This window comes from Nylanderia fulva, unplaced genomic scaffold (assembly GCF_048542155.1).
Source record: "Nylanderia fulva isolate GAGA-0341 unplaced genomic scaffold, ASM4854215v1 Scaffold269, whole genome shotgun sequence".
Classification (NCBI taxonomy): domain Eukaryota; kingdom Metazoa; phylum Arthropoda; class Insecta; order Hymenoptera; family Formicidae; genus Nylanderia; species Nylanderia fulva.
The window spans coordinates 127,501-145,000 of record NW_028190335.1 but is presented as its reverse complement, the minus strand read 5'-3'; the positions used below and the strand labels follow the sequence as shown (position 1 = coordinate 145,000).

The 17,500-nt window shown below is 48.6% G+C and overlaps 2 pseudogenes; both read right to left on the bottom strand.

Moving 5' to 3' along the window:
- LOC146722823 (large subunit ribosomal RNA) overlaps positions 1-11,040 on the bottom strand; it is a 13,162-nt pseudogene extending 2,122 nt beyond the window's left edge.
- A 5,236-nt stretch (positions 11,041-16,276) lies between these two features.
- LOC146722822 (small subunit ribosomal RNA) lies at positions 16,277-17,457 on the bottom strand (annotated as a pseudogene).
- Positions 17,458-17,500: the final 43 nt, after the last annotated feature.

The window sequence follows — 17,500 nt, the reverse complement described above, 5'->3', positions numbered from 1 at the left end:
ACATGGCTGGACTTATCGTACCATCCAAGCGCCCCGTACGTAACAATCGGCAAAATTACTGCGTTGTACATAATTTCAACTACCCGGGTTTTTAAACCCCATTTTATTTTTGCCATTCTCTTTATCGACATAGTGAATTTTATGAGTTTATTTCTTGTTTCTTTTGCATGCTGTACAAAATTGAGTTTTTCGTCAATCAGCAACCCCAAGTATTTTACCTCCGGTTTAAATTTTACCCTGTAGCCGTCTATCTTGAGGATTGGCGGTCTCTCTCGATCGAACCCACCCTTCAAGGTCACTGCAACGGTCTTGCTCGACGAGACTTTCAACTTATATTTTACGCACCATTTTTCTAGTGTCCAGATTATTTCGTCTCCTAATTGCTCCACTTCACGTCTCGAATTTGCCTTAACAAGTATAGCAAGGTCGTCTGCGTAAGCGATGGCTTTAATACTGTCCTCGTCCTTTTAAGTCTCAAGGGTACTTAGGAGGTCGTCCATCGCCCAATTCCAGGCCACGGGACCAATAATTGACCCCTGTGGGCAGCCCCTTTTCATGGGACGAAGGACTTCCTCGCAGTTAGACCTCACTTTTATAGTTCTTTCGTTAAAGTAGCTAGAGATATTTGCAAATAATTTGCTACTGCACTCAGCCTTGATCAGGCGAGCTCTGATCGCCGGCCACCACAGGTTATCAAAAGCCCCTTCGATGTCGATGAATAGGGCAACAACGTATTTCTTCCTCGAAATTACGCCCTCCCTGAAACGTATGAAGGCATCTTCCGCAGACAGTCCTGGTTTGAAGCCGTATTGATTTTTATTTTCTAAGCCTCTCTCTATATAGGAGATCTGTACCCTTTCCACCAGTATACGTTCGTATATTTTTCCAACCGTAGATAAAAGTGCAATTGGTCTATAGGAATTGATATTTGTTTTATCTTTATTGCCTTTTGGGATGAATTTGACATTTGCTGTTTTCCATGCTTCTGGGAAATGACCACTTTTGAAACAATTATTAAACAGGTTATACAATATAGTTTTGTTTTGCTTCCATAGTGCTTTCACTATTTCTGCTGTAAAATCATCCAATCCTGGCGCTTTTTTATTCTTGGATTTGCGGATTGCTCTGCCAATTTCTTCTGTTGACAATTCTGGCTCTATGTTATAGTTTACGTAACTATTGTTCAGCTTTCTAATTTCCCAGTGCTCCTCTCCCTCTGTCGTGATATCGTCTTTTGGGGCAGCTTTCTCCAGAAGAGCCTCCATAGTCCTCTGCCAGTCCTCCGTTTGATCCCCGTTTGGCAGCGTCAGCGAGCAGACCACGTTGGGTATTCTAATTTTTTCCCTTGCGATTTTGTATGGGATTCCCCAAGGATCCTTGTTTCCTTCCTCTGTAACAAATTTTTGCCAGGACTTCTCCTTACTCACTTTTATTTCCTTTCTGTACCTGTTTCTAACCTTTCGATAACTCTTTATGCAGTTTTTGATTTGCTCCACGTCTCTTAGCTTATATGCTCTCGATAGCTGCTTCTTAGCTTTATTTGCTTCATTTCTTCGATAACTGAGGTCCCTATTCCACCACGGTATTGCCTTGTTGCACATCCTCCTTCTTGGGATTGATTTCCTGCAGGCGCTTTGCAATGTGGTGTTAAATAGTTGGACTGCCTCATCCGGGATATTGGTTTCTAGTTTCTTTGTTATTTCCTCAGTAAAATTCTCGGTTATTAGTTCCGCAAATTTCTCCCATTTTGCCTTTTTAATATTATAATTGCTAAGCCTAAAGAAATTCCTACTCTGTGAGTTTGTTTTAGAAACTTCGTAAGTAATTATGTTGTGGTCACTAGTTGTACTTTTCTGTAACACTTTCCATTTTTTAATTTTGGTCAACATCTTTCCGTTGATTATAGTCAGGTCTATATTCGATTCTCCTGTTGTTGATGAATACGTATAGGGGTTTCCTGGTTCGTTGATAATGTATAACTCATTCGCAAATAGGAAGTCCTCAATCTGTTTGCCTCGGTCATCAGTTTTTGTGGCAAACCATAGTTCCGAAGCAGCATTTGCGTCCATTGCTATCACAATATTTTTACTCCCAACTTTCCGAACAATGTTTTCGATTTTTCTCAGAAACGGGTCTATCGGGAGCGAGAATTGGCAGTAGACGTTTATTAAGTACATCTCTTCCGAGTCTGTTTTTATGTGAACGCAAAGAACGTGTTCTGATTCCTCGTACGTGTACTGAAACGCCTCAATGCCCTCTTCCCTATACACAATCGCAACCCATGGGTGACCGACGACAGGCTGAATTTTTCTCATTCCTGGAGACGTATACCCTCTTACCTTGTCCTTGTATACATATGGTTCCTGTATACAAAGTACATTAACGTTTGATTCCCTCATGAAAACCTCCAAATTAGCAGCTGCCGTTGCCGACCTCTGTGCGTTGATTTGCGCGATTCTTAGTTCCATTGTATTCTGCTACGGTAAATTTTCACATACTTGGTGTATTTGGGGCAGGAGCTATTCCTGATCCCGTGTTTTACATTTTTTCTCCTATTTCTGATGCAATTTACGCATTGAGGGTCGAGCTTTTTTGGACATTCATCTTTAAGATGGCTTGTTTCCCCACAGGTTTTGCACAGTTGGTCTGAGTGCCTGCAGATTTTTGCCATGTGGCCGAAACCGTGACATTTGTAGCACCTGATTAAGCTTAGATACTCCTTTACCCTATACGTTCTCCATTTTATAAAAATTCTTTCAGCCTGTATTGCACTTGCGCCCAGTGTACCTGGGAGCTGAATAATCCAATTGTTCTTTCCCTCTTTTGTTTTAAAAGAGCGTACAAACCTGACCTCTTCTTTTAATCTATCTAGAGTTTCCTTATCTATATTTCTAAAGTTTTTATTTAGCAAGTCCTTTTTTATTTCATCCGCTGAAAGGTCCGTATCAACATTATATATGATAATTGATGGTTTGATCTTGTTAGGATTCTCAATTTTTAAACCCACTTCGTCCAGGTTTGATGCCTCAATCAATGCTATATCTTCTCTGTCCTTGACCTCCATTATTACACCTTTCCTTCGCATTTGTCTTATGTCTCGAACTTTGATCTCGCTTCTTACTGTTTCTAATTTATCCTTCAGCGCATTTTTGATTTCCTTGTTGCTTCTTTCGTCCTCGTTCAGCACCGGTTTGATTAGCACAACTTCAAATTTATCCTCATTTTTACTCTTGATTTCAGGATTATTTCTGTGACGGGGTTGTCCAGTCGCGGCGGTTACTTGAGCAAAAGTGCGCGAGGTTGAAGTGTTACATGCACTTTTATATCTTTCCTTTTCAACTATCTCTTCGTGCACTCTTGTTTCCAATACCCCCATTTGGCTAAAATAAACTTTATAGCAGTTCTGAAAATTTTGTTGCTTTCGTTGAAAAGGAATTCTTCCAGTTCTGTCCTAACATTACTTATTTCTTTAAGGCTAGGATACTTCGCTTCGATGTTCGAAGTTCCTTTATTTTCAGGTACTTTGCTCTTTGGTTTTTCTGCGTTTCTGATTATTTCTCTCTCGGCTGGCGTTTCTTCATCGAGATCCACAGTGCCTGCCTCTCGTTCCAGAGTGCCCCCTTTTTCTTTTCCTCCGGTCAGTATCCTCGCTGACTCCGAGTGGATAAGGCCTCTGGATACTTCCTTCCGCAGGGGGGGAGGTGATCTGTGCACCGAACCTCGTCTTTCGAACGCAACCCTTTCTCTTTCTTTCTCCCTCTCATCCGCCCTTATTTCCTTGCCATCAATTTTAGTTTTGACGGAATTCCTTAGCTTATCTATTATAGTTTTTGATTTTTCAGTTTTATTTTTATCTCCCATTTTGTTCCCACGAGTATGGTGGGACGGAAAGTCCACCCAGGCAGAGCCCCCTATGCCATGGGTAAGCCTATTTCCCCGGGGGGGCGGCAGGTACCCCGGGGTTTGGCCGCTAGAGGCCGGTCTACCCTCCGGCCATGCATCTCATCGTTGCGCGCCATTGCTTAAGATTAGGGGTATTTTTTATAGAGGCTCCTTCCTCGCAGCCCGGGCGGTTAAGCCGAGGCCCCCGGCCCCTAGAGACGTGACCTAGGGGTTACGGTATGGGGCCCGAAAACTGAGTCTCGGGACTACGTACACCGCAGCGTACGGATCACTCTTAGCACCCATCCATCCATGTTGTAGGATGGGTGAGCCCCCCCAACACGACAAGGTAGTGATCCACGGGGGAGAGTAGATAGGGACAGTGGGAATCTCGTTAATCCATTCATGCGCGTCATTAATTAGATGACGAGGCATTTGGCTATGTTTCGTCTACGGTGCGCGACGACTGCTACAAAATCACAGTCGCCAAGTCGCCACCGACAACGATATTGCAGAGCTGTTTACTGTTGGTGTTCGCAGTCAACACCCTGGAGCGTGAAGGTCGGAGCTAGCCAAAGGCAGCTCGTACTTCACCTCGACCATTCACGCAATCATTCAAACTCGCGCGATTGATGCGGAGGCCCCCAACTCTACGCGCCATCCATCATGCACCACCAGATGAGGCCACGTTCCGCCTTCCTTCGTTATAACGCGATGTCATTGCGTTAAAACGTTTCCAGTTCAGCCATGAGCCCCACAAAACTCGAGTCGTCAACGTTCGGAGCTGGGCGGACGTTAAACCCAGCTCTCGCAACTCAGACTCGCTTTGCGAACTCCAGACACCTCGCCACGAAATTGTAATGGCGGTAAAACGAACATTATTTCGAGGTACTCCTGTGCGCTCCGCCACAGCGGCTGCCAGATCATTACATGATCGGTACTTCTCTACCTTACGCTCGTGGGACATCTCCAACGCGGTTTCGCTAGACACTACTTGCGCGTCTACGACCACTGCCTCACCACCCTTTAGCGATGGTCAGGTCGGGCCGCCTCCGGCCGGCAGACGTCGAATACGCTTGTTCCGCATCGACGCGCCATCCCTTCTGCTGTAAATAGCCACCAACTTGACGGCATAGGTCGTCATGCCGCAGGATTCTCCCTCCGTGCGTTCTGAAGCAGCGTTGCACGCAGTGAGCCGGCGTCTCGGTTTCGGGACAACCGGCACGACAGCGATTATCGCGCCCATCACGACCTCGGGAGCATCTCGCTCTAGACGGTATGCAGTTAACCCGTATGTGGTGATAGTGCACGTAGTCGGCACCTGGGATGGCATCGGCGCCAGCCGATACCCAGTAGGAGCTCAGGTTGGAGGCCGCAACCTCTCTGAGTCCACTCCCATCGCACGACTCGCGCAACCAGGCCGCACACTGCTGTCTGAGCTCAGCGGTTGTAGTCACTCTATGGCCCCGCACTCGCATCTGGTTTTCACACCAGACAAGCTGCCTAGCCACATACGTGGTTTCGGCAGCCGCGCATGCTGCGGGCAGAGTACTCCGACACAACCGCTGCAGTCGGTTATGCTTCAGAATTGGGATCAAAGTTCTCAATAGAGGCATTCCAAGCCCGCCACTCTGTATCGGCGCATGCAGGTATCCAGCAGGAACATCATGGGGAAAACGCAGCCATCGTCGCACCGCAGTGCGTACAATGATATCCTTACCCTTCAGGGTTTTGGCCGAGACCGTACCCACTGTCCATCGGTGATAATACCGTGGAAGGAGACAGTCACGCAACAACCTCAGCCGCTGTTGCGGCTTAAGAGATGCCCTCGTAAGTTGCTGGATGGCCTCAGCTAAGGGTGGATCGCTTGCGAGTTCCCTAGCACCTGTGTACTCGCAGCCCAGATACGTCCAGACATCGACCAGGGATCTTTGCGGTATCATCGCTCCCCCCACGGTGAAATAAGGTGTGGTGTCCACCTTCACTTTCTTGTCTCTGCCGGACGCCACCATGGACAGCACTCCGGTCTTTCTCGCGTTGATCTCGAGCCCATTTCGCATAAAGGCGTCATGAAGCCGTGTCAAGTTCTCCTGCAGCCCATCTCTGGTAGAGGCCAGGAGCACAATGTCGTCTGCGTAGCCCAGTGCATTGATAAGCCGGCCACCCAACCGATAGCCAACGTCCTCCGAGAGAATTCCTAGTGCTCTATCTACGACCAGATTGAACAGCAGGGGCGACAACGGATCACCCTGTCTCACGCCACGGCCGATCTTGATGGCCGACACTTCCTTAGCGCTGACCCCCTGCAACTCGGTCAGCGCATTCGAATAGACAGCCCTTACGTACTCTCTAAACTCCCGAGGGAGCCCCAGCTTATCGAGAGTCGTATGAATAGCAGCGTGCGCAACCGTATTGAAAGCTTTTGACAGATCGACGCACGCCACATGCAGAGAACGACAGCGCCTCCGGGCGTCCCAAAGCACGGATGAAAGGACTGTGACGTTTTCACATACCCCGTCCACCGGCCGGAACCCCCTTTGGCGCCTGTCGAAGATGTCGAGGGCTGCCAATCTCTTTGCCAATATCTTGTGGAAGTGTCTTATTATAACGGATCCTATGCTGAGAGGTCGGTACTCCGTCGGACCTGGCCGATCGGACATACCCCCCTTCTCAAGGAATACCGTTCTGGTTGTGGCGATTGATGAGGGGATCGTCTCTGCCAGGAGCAGCAGATTGAACAAAAGCGCACGAAGAATCGCAGGAACAGCGTTCCACATCCTCGGCGTAATCTGGTCCAATCCGGGCGCAGTGCCAGTCCTTACGGAAATCCTGTTCACCTCTGCAGGTGTTATAGGATCCCAGAGCAAGGTCTTATCCGCCACAGGAACTGGATCCGTGGCAGCGCCATCGCCGAGACCTTCGAGGTGAATCCCTCTCGGGCCCGACGTACGGCCCCGGCCAGCACTCGCAGCCTGTGCCGCCTCCCCAAACGACTCACGCAAGTCCGTCATGTCTCCATCCGCACCGCTGGAGGCCTCCATAATGGGGCGCCAGCAGTTAAGGAATTCGACAGCAGACGGCCTCTCGCGCACCGAGTCGCCCTCGAGGATACGCGACAAACAGGACTTCTTGTTCTTTCTGTAGAGGGATTGCACAATTGCATACTCCCTCTTTCTCTTCTGCTCCTTGCTTTCTCGTTTAACTGGAGGACAGTGCTTCTTTGCCGAAACGCGTTGCGGAGGGCGCACTTGTAGCGGCCGAGGGAAGATCATGCCCAGCCATCTTTCGATAGCCAAGACGTCGACCCTCCCCGCCGTCAGAGCATCTCTTGCCGTGCCAGCAAGAGTATCAGCCTCGTAGCTACGGAACGCCGCACTCTGCTCTACGAGTGATTGTATCTTGTCCCGCAGCCTCTGAGAACTTTGTTCAGGGGGAGGCTGATGTGCGCTTTGATCGTCAGTACTAGCCTCAATGGCCGCAGGAATGGTGTCGGCTCGTGTCATCACCGCACCATCCCTATCGCCCTCATCGATCACAATCGCGCGACGCGATTGGATCTCTTGGCAGAAGTCTCTAACCATCACTCGGTAAGGCTCCTGTCGCCGTTTACCCTTGATGGCTTCGAGACTCCTATTGGGGAACCTTGTCTCCAGATACTGGTTAATGAAAGGTTCCCCGGCTAAGGTGCCTTCAGCCTCAGCGCGTGCCATGAGTCTAGTTTCCTCCACTGACCATCTGGCCTCTACGCGGTCATCATTGATAGCACTGTTGGCTTGTAGTGGGTGTGCACGTACTTTGTGGACACCAAGACCACGCATGTTCCGGAATCTCGCCGAACAATGCTCACAGCTGACTATCTCCTCCTCTAGGCTGTCCACTTCAGCCTGGCTGGTCCTTATAGTGATTCGCGACGGACCAGCTGCGACCCCGTCAGGGTCCTCCGCACCTCTCGCGCGCTCACTCAAGCGAGCACTCGCACGCAGACCCCGGGCCATCCGAGAACCCGGGACATCAGAATCATTCTTAGCTTTATTCATAATTTACTGCGTGTAGGGGGGCAAACGGATTGACAACCGAGAGCCCCCCAAGAAACCCCGGTCTTTCTTGGCCCCACAACTCACCATGACCGTAGGCGCATGGGCCGAAGCCCTTAGGGGCGCACTTCGCTGTACACTCGCTTAGTCGACACCTACCGAGTCTAAACTTCCAAAGTAGGCCGTTTCCGGGAGCACCACGAGGAGGTGGAGGTACAACTTGGACGTGAGAGGCTGAAGGTCCTTACTAGAGGACTTCGTTGGCGCATCACGAACCAACCACGACTCTCTCTAAGTACCATCGCGGCGTGTTGCTTTGAGGACCGAGAGAGTCATAGTTACTCCCGCCGTTTACCCGCGCTTGCTTGAATTTCTTCACGTTGACATTCAGAGCACTGGGCAGAAATCACATTGCGTCAACACCCGCGAGGGCCATCGCAATGCTTTGTTTTAATTAGACAGTCGGATTCCCCTAGTCCGTGCCAGTTCTGAGCTGAGCGTTGAATGGCGGCCGAAGAGGACGACCACGACGGCTCGCGCCGCCACGGAAGCCTCGCAGCAAGGAAGATCCGCGGGAGGCCAAGGCACGGGACCGAGCTCGGATCCCGGGACCGGCGCGAGAACGCCGACCGTTCACCTCGCCCAGGCCCGGCACGTCAGCCAGACCCGCTTCCCGACCAAGCCCGACACGCCCCGCTCCTCAGAGCCAATCCTTATTCCGAAGTTACGGATCCAATTTGCCGACTTCCCTTACCTACATTATTTTATCGACTAGAGGCTCTTTACCTTGGAGACCTGCTGCGGATATGGGTACGAACCGGCGCGACACCTCCACGTGGCCCTCTCCTGGATTTTCAAGGTCCGAGGGGAAGATCCGGACACCGCCGCAACTGCGGTGCTCTTCGCGTTCCAAACCCTATCTCCCTGCTAGAGGTTTCCAGGGAACTCGAACGCTTATACAGAAAAGAAAACTCTTCCCGGATCTCCCGACGGCGTCTCCAGGTCATTTTGGGTTACTTCGACGAACACTCTTACGAGGGCCCGAATTGTATGCGGTTCCGCTGCCGGGTTCCGGAATAGAAACCGGATTCCCTTTCGCCCGACGGGCGTGTGTCTTACGTATAATATTTATTATTATTTCTCGACACTCGAGTATATTGTACGCCGTCATTGACATAGGATTTCTCCTAGGGCTTAGGATCGACTGACTCGTGTGCAACGGCTGTTCACACGAAACCCTTCTCCACGTCAGTCCTCCAGGGCCTCGCTGGAGTATTTGCTACTACCACCAAGATCTGCACCGACGGCGGCTCCAGGCAGGCTCGCGCCCAGACCCTTCTGCGCTCACCGTCGCGACCCTCCTACTCGTCAGGGCTTCGTGACGACGCGAGAGAAGACTAACGCCCGCTCCCGGTTGCCGCCCCACTTGCCGCTGACGGCAGAGTATAGGCTCGACGCTTCAGCGCTATTCATTTTCAGGGCTAGTTGCTTCGGTAGGTGAGTTGTTACACACTCCTTAGCGGATTCCGACTTCCATGGCCACCGTCCTGCTGTCTTAAGCAACCAACGCCTTTCATGGTGTCCCATGAGCGTCGAGTTGGGCGCCTTAACTCTGCGTTTGGTTAATCCCACAGCGCCAGTTCTGCTTACCAAAAATGGCCCACTTGGCACTCTGATCCGAAGATGTTCGTGGCTTCATAATTCAAGAAAGCCAGAGATCTCACCCATTTAAGATTTGAGAATAGGTTGAGGTCGTTTCGGCCCCAAGGCCTCTAATCATTCGCTTTACCAGATGAGACTCGCGCGCGTTCCGTGCGGAACGGCCGAGTGCCAGCTATCCTGAGGGAAACTTCGGAGGGAACCAGCTACTAGATGGTTCGATTAGTCTTTCGCCCCTATACCCAGTTCCGACGATCGATTTGCACGTCAGAATCGCTACGGACCTCCATCAGGGTTTCCCCTGACTTCGTCCTGACCAGGCATAGTTCACCATCTTTCGGGTCCCAACGTGTACGCTCTGGGTGCGCCTCTTCTCGCGATGAGAACGAGACGCCCCGGGAGTGCGAGGCCGCATCGCGACGCGGCCCATCCTCCCTAGGTCGACGGCCAGGGCCGACCTTCACTTTCATTACGCCTTTAGGTCTCGCGACAAGTCCCAATGACTCGCGTACATGTTAGACTCCTTGGTCCGTGTTTCAAGACGGGTCCTAAGAGTACCCAAAGCAGTAGCGTCGCCGACCGGTATCGGTCTCCCGCGAGACCGCGGGAGACGTTCGCAGGCCTGTCGAAGGTGTACCGTACTGTAACCAACAGCGGGCCAGGACCGGGGACGGCGCGAAGTCCGTAACCTCCGAGTACCGTGGCGCGCGCTTGCGACGGTCTCGACGCACCGTGAATAGTGCGGCCTGATACCTTGCGCGTACCGCCGAGCAGCCGGCCGGGCGACCGAGGGTTTGTCGCGTGCCGTTTTACCGGCGACGCGACAGACACCGCACCCGGGCCGTAGACCGACACCCAGCGGGTCGCGACGTTCTACTTGGGGAGAAGTGCACGACGACGAGCGCCGGACATCGGCGCACGGTAGCGTGCCCGCGCGCGAGCCGCAAGGACTCCGCGGGACATCGCCGACCGACGCGAAGCCAGCGCCGCTGACGATGAATCTCCCCGTTCGATCTTTTGGGTTTCTTAGGTTTACCCCTGAACGGTTTCACGTACTCTTGAACTCTCTCTTCAAAGTTCTTTTCAACTTTCCCTCACGGTACTTGTTCGCTATCGGTCTCGTGGTCGTATTTAGCCTTAGATGGAGTTTACCACCCACTTAGAGCTGCACTCTCAAGCAACCCGACTCTAAGGAGAGATCCTCCCGAGGCGCGCACCGGTCGCTACGGGCCTGGCACCCTCTACGGGTAAGTGGCCCCATTCAAGATGGACTTGGACGCGACGCGGCACCTCGGGATAAGCGGATCCTCCCAAACACCACATTTCCCTGCGGCGGAACCGCGGGATTCGGTGCTGGGCTCTTTCCTGTTCGCTCGCCGCTACTAAGGAAATCCTGGTTAGTTTCTTTTCCTCCGCTTAATAATATGCTTAAATTCAGCGGGTAATCTCGCCTGCTCTGAGGTCGTCGCATAGTGAGTTTTCGTAGCCGTTTGCCTCCTCCGCGTCGCTCATCGTCGTCTCTCCTCTATAATATATATTATAAGAGGGAGAGAGAGAGAGCGTCGAACGAGAGAGCAGCAGCGGCAGCACACGAAATACGCGAGAAGGCAAATCGCCGGAGCGCTAACCGCACACACACTCGTTGGTGGTAATGGAGACGATATATCGCGGGGTTCGAAATTCTCGGCTCTCCTTTCTCTTTTATATACGAAATTCGGGCGGAATCGATTCGACGAGTACACGACGCGGCGCGCCGGTCCTTTTTTTTTGCTTTACGAAAATTTCGTGGACTCGGACACGCGGTCGGCTCGCGATTCAAAACCCTTCTCCGTAAAGAGGTAAAGGATTACGAATGCTCTCTCCGCCGGACGACGACGCGCCGTATATTTCTCCGTAATACCGTTATGTGTGCGGGCAAGGGCGCCTCGGCATAAGACGCGCGAGCGCTATCGCACCGAGAGACGCGGCACAGAGTGTGAGAGCAGTCGGTCAGTCTGTGTGATGTACTGAGAGGAGAGACGGTGAGACATGCGCTACCTACTTTCGGGAGACAACGACGCACGCGCCGCTCTAGGGAAAGCGGTGCCATTCACCGCCCTGACCCTTTTTTTGGCCGTTTGTTGCTCCCTTCGCGCGCGCTCTTACTCTCATCCCATTTCTCCTCGGCTTTCGCGTACACACACGACTTGGATACACAAACACGCTCCCCCTCTTAATTCGCGCAGCATTCTCTGGGCGCGCGTTCGCCAACGTTTTACACGCTTGTGCGCTTCTCTTTCTCATTATTATTTCGGTGTGTCATTTCAGACGACGCAAGGATTTGCGCCGCGGCTGGTCGGCGCGGCACAGACACCTCGGGCGAACGTCCAACGATCGCTCGTACGCCCATTGTAAGCGTTGCACAGAGCACAGGCGACGCGCGCGCCATTCTCTGGTCGCCCGCGTCGTGGCCGTGCGCGCTTTTCGGGCGCAAGCAGTTTAGGGGTACTAAAACGACTCTCAGCCAGGCGTTGTCCGGGAATTGTATCCGTGGACCGCAATGTGCGTTCGAAATGTTGATGTTCATGTGTCCTGCAGTTCACAAGTTGTGCGAGAACCTTCGATTTGTTTTAATTTTCCGCGCAGAGGCAAATTTATTTATTTATAAGTCGGCTCGTAGATACGAAGGAGATTGGATGCGGAGAAAATTGTAAAGGTGGAGAAATTCACTTTTGAGGCAAAGCAGTTTTATTCAAAACTCTCGCAGACAAGATTAAAACGCGGAAGTTCGCTCTAGAACGAGATAAATTCGCGCGATGCTCTTTTCGCTGATATACACGGAGACGTCTCTTCAGTTCAGACTCCTCGAGTAGACTCATTTTTGATCCTCGCGGAATTTGGCAGCTAAGGCTCATCCGATCGACGCGTGGCACACGTGCTGAAATCCTATTCGCGGACGATTGCCCCATCACGCTCCAAAACGCGAGACAAAGGCGAGTTTTTGTAGATTCCTCGCTCGCGGAATCGAAAACAACCGGAATAACATCTCGGCGTCGAATATTTTCAATTTCTACGATTAACCTTGCTTCGTCGCTCCGAAAATACGTGACAATTTTAAACATACCGCCCGCCTCGCATTTGAACGTATGCGAATATGCGAAATATAGCCAACGGTAGTCTTCAACGTACGATGAAGACAATAAATCAATTTTCAATCAACCAAGAAATCAAACAAGAGATCAATGCAATAATTCCTTGCGATCGAATAACGAGGGCAAGTAATCAGAAGGTGAAAAAACCTTTTACAATTTTCGAGTAAATATTTCTAAATTATAAAGACGCTCTTAATTTTCAATAGGCACTGAACCTTAGCAAATATTCGCCTCTTTCGGCTGTTCGAGCACGCAAATACAATTATACATGTTTCGAAATTCTACCGACAATGCGATGGGTCGAAGAACAAAGTCATAAATGCGATACCTGGCTCGAAAACCACGCCGAAGAGGAGAATATTGCCTAACATAGTAGATTTTTAACGTATAAGACGGGCAACAAGAGCCAAATCGCGGATGACAATGCGTTATCCTAACGAAATTAAATAATTTTCCGTTAGAATTAAATACCGGTGCACAAGGCACCAAATTTTACTTGGACACGGCCAAGATTTTAAATATGAAATAATCTCATATTTGAGATTTAATTTCAATACCCCCTTTAACCCCCCTACGGAAAATAAATAAATAAATGCAAGAGAAAAATATAGATCCGAAAATCGCTGAATCGGGAAACGAACCCGAGACCTTTCGCTTGCCGGGCGACTGCTCTTCCAGCTGAGCTATTCAGATCCTTTCGATTCTATACTTTTCTCTGTTATATATATTAATGTTTGTAAACAAACGCATTTTTTAAGCCAGCGTGTATCAAATATAAGAGTTTTAACAAGGCTCTGTAATATAAATATAAATTTAACGTATAAGACGGGCAACAAGAGCCAAATCGCTGATGACAATGCGTTATCCTAACGAAACTAAATAATTTTCCGTTAGAATTAAATACCGGTGCACAAGGCACCAAATTTTACTTGGACACGGCCAAGATTTTAAATATGAAATAATCTCATATTTGAGATTTAATTTCAATACCCCCTTTAACCCCCCTTCGGAAAATAAATAAATGAATGCAAGAGAAAAATATAGATCCGAAAATCGCTGAATCGGGAATCGAACCCGAGACCTTTCGCTTGCCGGGCGACTGCTCTTCCAGCTGAGCTATTCAGATCCTTTCGATTCTATACTTTTCTCTGTTATATATATTAATGTTGGTAAACAAACGCATTTTTTAAGCCAGCGTGTATCAAATATAAGAGTTTTAACAAGGCTCTGTAATATAAATATAAATTTAACGTATAAGACGGGCAACAAGAGCCAAATCGCGGATGACAATGCGTTATCCTAACGAAACTAAATAATTTTCCGTTAGAATTAAATACCGGTGCACAAGGCACCACATTTTACTTGGACACGGCCAAGATTTTAAATATGAAATAATCTCATATTTGAGATTTAATTTCAATACCCCTTTTAACCCCCCTACGGAAAATAAATAAATGAATGCAAGAGAAAAATATAGATCCGAAAATTGCTGAATCGGGAATCGAACCCGAGACCTTTCGCTTGCCGGGCGACTGCTCTTCCAGCTGAGCTATTCAGATCCTTTCGATTCTATACTTTTCTCTGTTATATATATTAATGTTGGTAAACAAACGCATTTTTTAAGCCAGTTATTTTCCGTAGGGGGGTTAAAGGGGGTATTGAAATTAAATCTCAAATATGAGATTATTTCATATTTTAAAATCTTGGCCGTGTCCAAGTAAAATTTGGTGCCTTGTGCACCGATATTTAATTCTAACGGAAAATTATTTAGTTTCGTTAGGATAACGCATTGTCATCCGCGATTTGGCTCTTGTTGCCCGTCTTATACGTTAAATTTATATTTATATTACAGAGCCTTGTTAAAACTCTTATAAATTAGTTTATTCACTTTCTACAAGTTCGTCGCGTACCGAGACTTATGTTTCTCGGCGCTCGCTCTCTCGAGGACTGACTCGAGGGCTGCGCGAATTTCGGAGCTCGCGTAGGGCGGCAGCCGATCGGGGTCCTCGATTGGACCATCAGAAAATCAGGCGATGCACACACGCCAATTAGCGGCGAGTGTACACGTTGGTTTCACGTGTTTCCTTGGCGTAAACACTAAGGAATTTAACAAAAAAACATTCTAGAAAATTCGATCGTCCTCGAGGATTCGATCCGAAGAACGAATCTTCAACAATGTGGAAAGAATTTTATTAGAATTTCTCTACTATTTATTATATTAAAAATAATAATGTGTATCACAAGAAAATATAAAATATGTTTGATTAATTTTACTATACAGTTTAGTAAAATTAATCACACATATTTCATATTTTATTGTGATAGATATTATTTTTAATGTGATAAATATTAATCAGAGAAATTTTAATAAAATTCTTTTCATACCGTATTGTCTCACAATTACCATAACTTTTAGGGTAAATTTTAAGAGAAAATTCTCTCAGTGTACCGATTAATTATTAAAAATTACTTGTAAAAAGGCACACGTTACTCGATGCGGACGACAATTGTTTACACGGCAAGGACACGACAACAGACTGCGGCGACGGATGACGCAACGCGTCGCGACGCTTCGCGACACGTCTAGACGATAACAATCACGCGGCGTTGCCGAACATGTGATTGACGCGAGACATGTATTAAAACGTATAATAATTATGTTATTAAAAAAGGCATATTATAACGTATTATAATTTTTTACGTTATAATACATTTTTTTTAATGACTTAACATTATCCGCCCGTTTTGCCCTTTCTTTTTAAGCGAGACGTGAGAAAAATGATTATGTTTTGCGAACAAGATGTTCCATGTATAAATGTATTGGTCGCTCTGAAAAGAGCGGATTGACTTTGGTCGCTCTGAAAAGAGCGGATTGACTTTGGTCGCTCTGAAAAGAGCGGATTAATTTATAATAGGTGCTCAAAATGACCACCATCCATCCTTATGCAAGCTCGCATGCGTTTAAATAAATTTAATTGGACGTTCTCCATTACTTCCTCTTCGATATTCCAAATTACATATCGCAATCTGGTTTCTAAGTCGTCGACGTTCTCGGGAAGCGTTTTGTATATTGATTCCTTACAGTATCCCCATAAAAAGAAATCAAGAGAATTAAGGTCCGGGGATCTTGCGGGCCAACGTATCGGGCCATACCGACCCATCCAACGTCCAGGAAACTGCTCGTTCAAGTAGTTTGTTACAATCCTGGCGTTGTGTGGTCAAGCACCGTCTTGTTGAAAGAACATTTTATTTCTTTCAAATAGTGGCACTTCTTCTAAAAAATCGGGCAGATTTTCTTTCAAAAGTTCCGCGATACCATAGGGTACGCCTATTTAGCAGGCTAGAGTCTCGTTCGTTATCGGAATTAACCAGACAAATCGCTCCACCAACTAAGAACGGCCATGCACCACCACCCACCGAATCAAGAAAGAGCTATCAATCTGTCAATCCTTCCGGTGTCTGGGCCTGGTGAGGTTTCCCGTGTTGAGTCAAATTAAGCCGCAGGCTCCACTCCTGGTGGTGCCCTTCCGTCAATTCCTTTAAGTTTCAGCTTTGCAACCATATTTCCCCCGGAACCCAAAAGCTTTGGTTTCCCGGAAGCTGCCCGCCGAGTCATCGGAGGAACTTCGGCGGATCGCTAGCTGGCATCGTTTATGGTTAGAACTAGGGCGGTATCTGATCGCCTTCGAACCTCTAACTTTCGTTCTTGATTAATGAAAACATTTTTGGCAAATGCTTTCGCTTCTGTCCGTCTTGCGACGATCCAAGAATTTCACCTCTAACGTCGCAATACGAATGCCCCCATCTGTCCCTATTAATCATTACCTCGGGGTTCCGAAAACCAACAAAATAGAACCGAGGTCCTATTCCATTATTCCATGCACGCAGTATTTAGGCGAAGGTAGCCTGCTTTAAGCACTCTAATTTGTTCAAAGTAAACGTACCGGCCCGACTCGACACTCAGTAAAGAGCACCGCGACGGGATATTAGTTGGGCCGCCCCTCGCGAGGCTAAGCCCACCGGTAGGACGTCCCACATCACGCCAGTTAAACACCGCGAGCGGTGAACCGACGGTGTGCGACACAGATTCAATTACGAGCTTTTTAACCGCAACAACTTTAATATACGCTATTGGAGCTGGAATTACCGCGGCTGCTGGCACCAGACTTGCCCTCCAATGGATCCTCGTTAAAGGATTTAAAGTGTACTCATTACGATTACGGGGCCTCGGATGAGTCCCGTATCGTTATTTTTCGTCACTACCTCCCCGTGCCGGGAGTGGGTAATTTGCGCGCCTGCTGCCTTCCTTGGATGTGGTAGCCGTTTCTCAGGCTCCCTCTCCGGAATCGAACCCTGATTCCCCGTTACCCGTTACAACCATGGTAGGCGCAGAACCTACCATCGACAGTTGATAAGGCAGACATTTGAAAGATGCGTCGCCGGTGCTAGGACCGTGCGATCAGCACAAAGTTATTCAGAGTCACCAAAATAAACGGTGGACAAACGGCGAGCCGCCCGCCACCGATTGGTTTTGATCTAATAAAAGCGTCCCTTCCATCACTGGTCGGGACTCTGTTTTGCATGTATTAGCTCTAGAATTACCACAGTTATCCAAGTAAATGTGGGTACAATCTAATGAACCATAACTGATTTAATGAGCCATTCGCGGTTTCACCTTAATTCGGCATGCACTGAGACATGCATGGCTTAATCTTTGAAACAAGCATATGACTACTGGCAGGATCAACCAGGGAGCTTCGTGTTCGGTTACTCGCAAGGGAGTAACTCGCGAGC